The sequence below is a fragment of the Primulina eburnea genome, chromosome 14 (genome assembly GCF_022965805.1).
Source record: "Primulina eburnea isolate SZY01 chromosome 14, ASM2296580v1, whole genome shotgun sequence".
NCBI classification, from domain to species: domain Eukaryota; kingdom Viridiplantae; phylum Streptophyta; class Magnoliopsida; order Lamiales; family Gesneriaceae; genus Primulina; species Primulina eburnea.
Window position 1 is genome coordinate 18839998 of NC_133114.1, and position 10609 is coordinate 18850606.

At 36.5% G+C, this 10609-nt stretch overlaps 1 pseudogene; it reads left to right on the forward strand.

Moving 5' to 3' along the window:
- The first annotated feature begins 2310 nt into the window (after nt 1–2310).
- LOC140811934 (protein RETICULATA-RELATED 4, chloroplastic-like) lies at nt 2311–7357 on the forward strand (annotated as a pseudogene).
- Nucleotides 7358–10609: the final 3252 nt, after the last annotated feature.

Here is a 10609-nt window from a genome sequence, read left to right on the forward strand (position 1 = left end):
ATCAACAATCTATGCAAGAGAATAAAATACTGAATAATAAAATACTAAATATGACGATGGAAGATGGCTGCGACGCTTGGAATTCTCGAGTTCTTCGAAAGTCTTCCTTACTCCTAGCCTTCTCTCCCAGAAAAAATGATGAAAATATGATGTGTAAGTCTGAAAAACGGCGCCCAATCTCGTGTATTAGGTTAGTGGTCTTGGATAGAGTCCATGAAAATAGAAACAAATCTCGCAGAATCTTGCTGGATCGCGTAACTCGCTAGGGCGGTAGGTTTTGACCGCTGGGGCGAGTGACTCTCGAATAAAAACTTTGAGCCTTCTCTCTAGTCTCGCTGGGGCGGCCACTTTTGACCGCCCGAGCGAGAGATCTTCTGTTAAATTCTCTTGTCCAGGCTAGCAGTCTCGCTGGGGCGGTCAGTTTTAACCGCCCTAGCGAGAGGTCTTCTGTTCGATATCCTCGGTAAGACTAGAATGCTCGCTGGGGCGGTCAGTTTTGACCGCCCTAGCGAGGCTTCTTCGTTGTTGTGCCCATTTTCTGCTATATTTGGTTCCATTCCTACAAAATACCACAAAACACACGAAATCAGTCATATGCTAAATAATGCAAACAAAATGCAAGAATAAACTAGAACAAGCTAATATGATGTATGAATGCGACTCGAAACCAACACTAAAAACACGTAAAAACGAGTCCTATCAACCTATGGCTATCATCCACCTCAAAAAATTTATCTCTAAGGCACCAACACTTTTTCTGTGGATTTTTAAAGAAACTAATCATTTCTCACTTTGTACATTACTCTTTTACTATAAATATCATTTCTTTAAGAATCCAATACCTTTTCATCATTTTCTTCATATTCAATTCCTTCAGGTATGGTGGAGTATTGGACAAAAGAACCTGTGACACAACAAAGCAACGAACTTCACTGCTTGAGAATATTGGCCGGCATTAGTCATCTATTTGAGTTCACTGCATATACCTTTCTCCATTGACATCACAAGATTCACCGTAACTTCTTGACCAATAGAAAATGAAATTAATTCTTTCATAGTCTGATCCTCTTATAGGTCAATTTATCTTCCTCCAACATCAATATCTTCTCCTTGTAAAAAATGGGTTCTTCTCATATGACTGGAGAATCCATTCAAGCTTCTCCGTACGTTTTGGAGGCATCTTTGGTCCCATCGGGTGTGCCAAATTGTTTATCACGAAAATTTGCTGGTGTGCTAGGCACGAAATTGTGCCAAATCTAGAATCCGAATTCTAAAAAAAACACAGACGTTATAAATCTCGAATCGGTCGTCAGTTCTAACTTCATCGGTAAGCCACAAAAACTAGGAATTTAACGTAAGAAATTGAATGAAAAAAATGGTGAACAACAACCAAATCAATTGTGCTATTATGGATTGAGATCATAATATTTTACAAATAAATTGAAAATAAAAGATAAAAAATATGAAGAAAAAAGAAAAATCTACTGGAAACATGCGAAATTAATTAGCTAAAATACATGAAATTTTCAAAGAGATTTTTTGCAGTAATTTTGAATTGATTGATGAGTTCTGTCTAACCTTTTTTTTATCACTCTACATAATTGTTCGTATTTTTTGAGTAGTTTGGCCTATCTTCCACGATCACTGGTCGTGGATCATGACCCAATTTTCAACTTAATAGACTTTATCCTTTATAGGGATGTAATCGAGTCGAGTCGAGCCGAACTCTTGAATGTTTGAGTTTGGTTTGTTTATAATCAAGCCGAGCTCGAGCTTTATTTAACGAATATATGCATGGCTCACGAGCTTATTCAAGTCTTTATCAAGCCTAAACAAACTTAATAAATATGAATTATACATTTAAATTTTCATTAATTTAATTAAAAAATAAATTATATATTTAAAGAAAAATATATTACTCTTATTAAAATTTGTAAATTTATTATAATAAATAAATTTAATAGCTTTTTCTATATATTTCATAAATAATATGCAAAATCAATAAATCAAATATCAAAACTATTATTTTTTCATCTAAAAGATTACTCATGAACTTACCAACGAACATGTTACGAGCTAACGAGCCGAATACCGTAAAACTTGAGTTTGGTTTGTTTATCTTAACGAGCCTAATTAAACGAGCTCAAACGAGCTTTTATCGGATCGAGCTTCGAATAGTTCACAAACGGTTTGGTTCGTTTACATCCCTAATCCGATATATATATATATATTTAGAGATATTATAATAATTTTTTTTGTGACCAATAATATTATATTTTTTGGGAGGGTAAAGCGTAGAGTATCTTAATCATTGTATGAATTTGCTCCTCACTTTTGAAGTACTCTCTCTTTGAACAGCTAAGACCTCTCACCTTTTCGGACACCACAAAAACTGCCACCCTCTCAACCGATTTGGCACCAAAATATCACCAGGAGGGGGCCGTCGCCGTTTTCTCTCGCCGCCAACACCATGGCAAGCGCCTCCTTTTCTCGCCTCGCAACCCAAATCATCGTTTCTCCGACCCCAAGAAGCAGAAATCACCGCCACTGGTCTCCGTGTTCCATCACTCATCCATTATTGGCTACCTCTACTTTTTCGCTAAAACTCAAATCCCGTCATAGTCCACGTGACCATTCATTCGTCTCCTTCTCTGGTGGCGACGGAGGAGGAGATGAGGGCGGGGGCGGAAGTGGAGGCTCTGGTGGTGGCAGAGAAGGAGGTAGCGATGGAGATGCAGGAAAAAGGAACAAGGCGGAGGCTATTATGGCCTTGGTTGAAGTGGGAAGGTCATTGGATAGCATTCCCAAGGACTTGGCAGCCGCCATCGAAGCAGGGAAAGTTCCGGGTTCCATAGTGTATCGGTTTTTCGAGCTCGAGAAATCTCCTTTGTTCGGCTGGTTGCTCAGGTTTGGAGGGTTTAAGGAAAGATTGCTTGCAGATGATCTTTTCTTGACTAAAGTAGCCATTGAATGTGGTGTTGGGATATTTACCAAGGTTGCTGATTTTCCTTAAACTTGGTCGAAAATTGTGTTGTCTTCGTAGATTTAGTTTTGAGGTTTCGTTACAAAATGTTTCACTTTTATGCTTGATCGGTCTAGGAAATAGCTGTTACTTTGGTACTAGAGGATGGCCTAATGAGTTTTTGTCTAGGGTACAAGGGCAGGTGGAACCAACAAAGTGTTAGCGTTTCAAGTGTAATCTTAAGAAAAATCCATGTCTTGTCAAAAGATAAATTAAGTCATTTCCATTAAATCTTGTCTAAATTTTCGGATCAGCCACTGGTTCTAGGTGTAAAGAAGCTATTGAAAAACTAATAGTTACTGAAACTTGTGGCTTTGAATGGTGAAATGCTTCAAATCGCAACCTCCGAGGATCTATTTTTCAATCCAAATGTTGAAATGAATGGGGAGTTTTCTCTTTAGCCTTGGCATGTATGATCATATGTAAAGGGCACCTTTGAAGTTGGGCTTCGTGGGTGCTAAGTTATCATGTTTAACCGTTTCTTATAGTCAGTCACACAGCCTTTTTTATGATTATTTCCATGTCGTCCTCAGAGCTTGTCATGCTGAAGCATTTGGTAGATCTTGCATCATCATGCAATTAGAGCATGTGATCATATTTGCTGTCTGTTCTCCAGACTGCTGCAGAGCTGGAAAGGCGTCGAGAAAAGTTTACCAAGGAGCTGGATTTCGTCTTTGCTGATGTGGTATACTTGTTTTCACATTAGCGCTTGACTTGCAGTTTTGGTTCAGCTTACAATCTTGATCTTTCCCAGAAAGTCATAATATTGCTTTTTTTCTTTTGGACAGAGTATTCATTTATTTTTGTCTCAGTACTTCATATGATTTTAATTTTGTTGCCTTTTTTGTTTTCAATATTTTCTGATAATCTGTGTTCAGGTAATGGCCATTATTGCAGATTTCATGCTAGTTTGGCTACCTGCTCCTACTGTTTCTCTCCGACCACCTCTAGCCATCACTGCAGGAGGTCTCAATAAATTCTTTTACGGGTGCCCGGATAATGCATTCCAGGTAATGTTTAAATAATTGTCATTAATTTCTTTTTAATATATATTATATTATTATATATGTAAAGTTCGGGTTTCAATGAAAAAACCATAAAATTTATTTATTAAACAAAATTGGGTGCCGCTGCAGGTTGCCTTGGCAGGAACATCTTATTCATTTTACAAAGAATAGGAGCAATAGTGGTTAGTAATTTACTTATTCAACATTATTTCAATCATCGTTCTACTCATTGAGTTTGACTGTTTGTTCTTATCTGTTGTTCAGAGAAATGGGGGGAAGCTTTTTGTGGTCGGAACTGGCGCGTCTCTGGTACGTCAACTCACTATGGTTTCTTTTGGATGGATGTATTTAACTGTGAGGAATTTGATTTGACAATGAATTTCAAATGGAAACTATTTTGGGTTAATTTGAAGTCCATTGCAATTGTTAATAAATACGCCTGAATCAAATCAGAGTGAATTTTAATCAAACTTTATTCATCCAAACAAGTCTAATGGATTTGAAATCCATTATTCAACTACCTCAATACAAAAATATTCTTTAACTTCTTTATGTTTTACTCACTTTGATACCCCTATCGTAGATTAAACACTGAAATTAGTGTTCTAAAAAGTGGTAGGAGGACGGCAACCCACCGCATTGCACCTAGGCAGTTTTTCTTTTCTACCTAAATATCTAATTTTTTATGTTTATCTTCATATTTTTCTAATGATTTCTCGATATCGGATTCAAACTTAAAATCAATGTCATATTCATTTTCTTTATCTGATACAAATTGATTGAAAAATAAGTCAAACAATTTTTTTATATAAAATTTAACGTAAAAAAAATCATATATTAAGCTAAGCGGCCACAGGTGAATTTTGAGTCGCATGGGCGGCAACCAAACAGTTTAGGCGGTCAATTTTTTAACATCGCCAAGAGATACCGTATTTCTAAAAATCAGAATGGTGAGCAATCGACCAGTGCCGAGATAGGTGGTGCCTTTTAGAACACTGACCAAAGTAGAAGAACAAAGTGGAGCAGCTTATAAAAGATCTCTATGGAATCCAATTGTATGATTGACATCCAATTTCCAGCTGCGCCCTTTGGTTAAGATACCCTTTTTTCATATGGCACCCGGTGGACTGTCAGATATATGGAATCAAAGTAGGTCCTCGAGTAAGAATGCTTGATCAGACTTGTGTTGTCAATGGGTAAGGTTAATATTGGCTCAAAATTTATGTTGGATGTGCAGTAAGAATGGTACTAGGTAGTTGTGTATGGAATGAGATTGTCATTTATCGAAGACATGTTGATTGACGTCTCACGTTGAATGGTCCTGCAAGTCCCAGCAAGGGGACAGATTCTAGTGAAATTCCCATAGTTCCTGTGGATTTTAGAATTGAATTGGACATTGACACAAACCATCTGTCATGGCATTTCAAAGTATCTTTTCTACGCAAATTTGCCCATCTGATAATCGTATCATTCAACCGAAAATCACTGTAAATATTTTGTGCCAATAAAAGATATCCATATTTCCCAAACATTTGTCAAACTTTATTGCAACTTTCAAATTAGTTTTTCCTTCTCTTGAATAGTGCTAGGTGCCTAGGTCCCACACGGAGCTATGGAGCTAACCGCCCCAAAATTTAGACTTAAGGAATATAATATCGGGTGAAAATATCCTATATGGACTGACGGAGCTATGGAGTTATGAGTTAACTACCTTACCGTGGATCTGTATGAGCTTTCTATAGGCTTAATGGTGGCTTATAACAGGCTAAGAACAGAAGACAAATCATGAAAAAATTCTAGTTGATTGGTATAATCGCAGTATTAACTTTATTTAAGGGATGGAGAGTAGAACTACATTGAAAGATAAACAGGGCTATTTAACAAGCCGTCTTCGAACAGTTTTTACTGAGTATCTCAATAGCCAATTGTTTGAGTGCATGTCTTTACGTATGACCTTAACTAGCAAATATTACTTGTTAAATCGTGTAACAGGTTTCCCTAAATCATTCCTTAATCGACCTGTATTATTTCATGATTCTTGCTTCCAAATAATTTCCCATGATGTTTGCTTCCATGATTCTTGCCTCTGACTTGGTCTTGCATAATTGCGGTCTGGAATATACTGTTGGAGGAAAATGTTGATTAGAATGTCCTCATGATGTCCGTTTTACAGGTGGGCACAGGCATAACAAATCTGTTAATTGCTACGCGGAAGTTCATTGATAAGTCTTATGCCGGTGAATCCGAAGACGTGCCTATTCTATCGACAAGTGTTGCTTATGGTGTCTATATGGCAGTATCAAGCAACCTGAGGTACACATTTATATGTGATTATTGTTGCATGACTATGATTCCTGAAGGTGTTTGTGTGCTCAATAATGTCAGCTTTACATGCTTTTTTTTTTCTTGCATCAGAATTGTCAATTCTCCTTTTTGTACAATCAATACATGATCACAAGGAACAGATTTAGCTTTTGTTTGGCTAGCTATGAGGGGCTTAAGTACATATGCAATATATGTCCTGATCTACAAGTTTCTATTTCATAAATAGATTTTAATTGCAAAAAAAAAACATCAAAGATTTCGTCTCCCTAAAGTCACCAATTGAAAACTTCATTGAACAGTTGTGTGCAAATTAGCAAGCTATGGTTAAAATTGGCATTATGGTTATTCCTTTCAATCTCTGCCATAGACTACTTTTCTTTTATCGCATATATTCTGCTTATTTACAAATTATGTAGCATTTTCATCGTCGCTGCACTGCTGAAATTTTATCCAATTGGTTCACTAATCTGCATTTTTTTCTGTATAGGTACCAAATACTTGCTGGGGTAATCGAACAACGTATCTTAGAACCTTTACTGCACCAGCAGAAGCTCATTCTTGGTGCAATCTGTTTCGTTGTTCGAACTGGAAATACCTTTTTAGGATCATTGATGTAAGATTTTTGTACTAAAAAGTGAATATATCTCTCTATTTACTTTCATTTCAGGTTTTTCACACTCTAAAATGGCAGGTGGGTGGATTATGCACGTTGGATTGGAATACAACCCCGTGAATAGAATCAAATGGGATGATGAGGTCGTTTTATCAACAGTTAGCTGTCCTTTGTATATTTCATCTTTTCTGTGTTCTTTACACAATTACCATTAACTTTGTTGTGGAAGGAATCAAATCTTTTTATCTTCCGGTTTGCTATGGTTTGTAAAGCTCAGCCTGCATCTTAAAGCATCGGTTTGCTTTCTTTGTACGTGAAATAAGATTTCTCGATGTTGTGTACATTTTGTAAGTTAATAAATATTTTTATTGAATCCCATGAACTTTAATATCTTATTTCTTTAATGCTTTTGAATATAATTGCTCAACTCCTAGATGCTGGTTAATTTGGGATGGTTGGCAAATGTATCGGATTATTGAAAACCTTATCTGGCCAAAGAATTAATATTCTTCTGCGATGAATTTTTATTTACATTACGATCATAGTTTATGGGGAAGAAATCATAACTTACAGACAGGGATATGCAGATAAAATGAGCCAAGTCTAATACCATTCTCTTTATCACATCTAGTCTTGTCAAAACCCTGCTTGAAACTCGAAAAAGTGAATTCTTTTGAGCTTCAGTTTGGTTAGAACTCGTGCCATATTGAATATGGTTGTAAAATGGATCAAAATATTAACATTGCAATTTGAAGGTGTAATCATTATTGTCATCTGTTCTTCCTTCATCATCGACATCCATCTTATCATACTAGTTTTAAGCTAGGCTTAAAGTAATCATTGCATGGGGAAATTGACAAGACCTCATTTCTATAATCTAAACCATTATTAGGAAATTACTGTACTCAACCGTTAGTACTAGCAGTCCATGCTTCAACAATTATACGCTTAAAGACAACCACTCTCTGGTATTATGTCGAAACTCTTTCTACCATTGACAAGGATTGTCCTACAGACATATTCTTTAGTATTTATAGGTAAAGATATTGCTCAACTAATGTAATATGTTCATCTATCACATATGAGTGATTGATTCTAAGGTTAATGTAAACTGAAGCTTTGAAGTTATTTGAATCTGGATTCTGAAGTAAAGGGATCATGTATTTATCGGCCATTTTCTTTTGTATTTCTTTTCTAACCTATTATTCTAATGATCTTCTGATAAATCCTCTCAACCCATGCAATTGGTTTTCAACCCTTTCGGCTTTGGTCCTAATTATTGTATAAATAGTTGTATAACGAAACTAGCCATCAGAATAAGACAATAAACTACATGTTAGAAACTATTAGAATAGTTGCTACACGCTTTTATTGCTTGAATACGTTTTTCTTCTTTACTTGCTTTACTTCTCTTTTGTTATAAATAGGTAGTGGCGGTAACTTTCTGTAATTTTTCGATTCATATTTTCAATACATATATTTGAGGTATTCTCGGAGATCATCTCTCGTTCATGAGAATTCATTTCCCAATATGGTATCAGAGCCCGAGTTCCACCGTTATGTGTTGGACTGCCTATAATTAGGCCACCCGTTCTGCCCATAATTGGGTCATTTGTAAACTCCAAGCTCCAGATGTTCATTCCTGGGCGTGAGAGAGGTGTGTTAATTGTCCCACATCGGTTGGATAAATAACATGAGAGTTGTATATATAGGCTTGGACAATCCTCCTCCCTTGAGCTAGCTTTTGCGGTTGAGTTAGGTCCAAGTTCCATGGCGAGAGGTGCTCCAAACTCAAATGTTCAAGGCTCCACCACCAATCAGGGTCAGGGCTAGAGAATTGCATTTGAAGAATCTAACAGCCTCTTCTATCTGCAAAACGGTGATCATCCTGGTCTCGTTTTGGTTTCTCATACACTCTCAGCTAACAATTATAATACTTGGAGTCGTGCAATGAATATGGCATTGACGGCGAAAAACAAAATTAGTTTTTTCGACGGTACCTCTGTGTGTCCTCCGGTTGAGGATCTGTTGTATGGGGCTTGGATCCGCTATAATAGCATGGTCATTTCCTGGATCCTTAATTTTGTTTCTCGAGAAATTGCGGATAGCTTAATGTATATTGCTACTGCGCATGAAATCTGGATTGACTTACGTGATCTTGTGCTGGAGAATGTTTTATTTGTTCCCCAATTTCACTTCAACTTGTTGTCAATTAGTTCACTCACAACTCATCTGACTTGCTCAGTTTCCTTTTCTTCTGATTCATGTCAAATTCAGGCACTTCACGAGAACAAGACGATTGGGATGGGTAAACGAGTTGGAAATCTCTACGTGCTAACCACCTCCAGTCTAACATCAGGTGTTCATTTGTCTTCCACTGTTTGTAATGTTTCTTTAACCCAATGTAAACTTTGGCATTTTAGAATGGGTAATCCATCTTTTCCAGATTATCTGTTATGGGAAGTGATTTAGCTCTTGATTCCTTATGCCCAGCGAAAGACTTTGATTGTCATGTTTGTCCATTATCTAAACAGAGACGATTACCATTTATCTCAAACAACTTAGTTAGTGACAATTTATTTGATCTAGTACATCTTGACATTTGGGGTCCGTTCTCTACTTTGAGTATTGAGGGTTATAAGTATTTTCTCACTATTGTAGATGATCATTCGAGGTTCACTTGGGTTTATTTTCTCAAGGCTAAGTTTGATGTCTCTAGCATATTTTCCATTTTTTTTAAAGATGATTTCCACTCAATTTGAGCGTAGTATCAAAGCTGTTCGTGCAGATAATGCTCCTGAACTGGATTTTTCTATCTTTTTTCGTAGCGAAAGCATTCTTTCTCATCATTCGTGTGTTGAACGAAAATTCAGTTGTGGAAAGAAAACACCAACACATTCTAAATGTAGCCCGTGCTCTCCTTTTTCAATAATCTATTCCTTTAGTTTACTGGAGTGATTGTGTTCAAACTGCTGTTTATTTGATCAATAGAACCCCTTCTCCTCGACTTTCCCATAAAACTCCATTTGAGATATTATACCCTCGATCACCTTCCTATTCCCATTTAAAGGTCTTTGGGTGTTTGTGCTATGGTTCCACTCTCTTAAGTCATCGAAATAAGTTCTCACCCCGTGCTGTTAAATATGTCTTTTTGGGTTATCCATTGGGTTTTAAAGCATACAAACTCCTTAATCTTGAAAAAAATGAAATATATATCTCAGGTGATGTGGTTTTCCATGAAAATACTTTCCCATTTCACAGTGAGTTGTCTCCCTCACATTTGGACACTTTCTTTGACAATGTTTTGCCAACACAATTTGAATCTTCTTCGGTCTCCACTAATCCTGAGTCTATTCGTTCTATTCGATCCAATAGAACACTCAAACCCCCAAGTCATTTGAGTGATTTTCATTGTTATACCTGTGGGGACCCGGGCTCTAATCGATTCAATCTGGGATTAAATGGATCTGTGAGAAAATGTGGGTCAAATTTTTTGCTTTTTAACATTAATTCTAATGTTTATAAACAAGCATAAGGTCTTTACTTAATTTATAATCATACACACATGTCATGTTATAATACATACCTATCACTAGTGTTTAATACAAACCATAAACTACAAGTAGTACAAATCTAGTACAA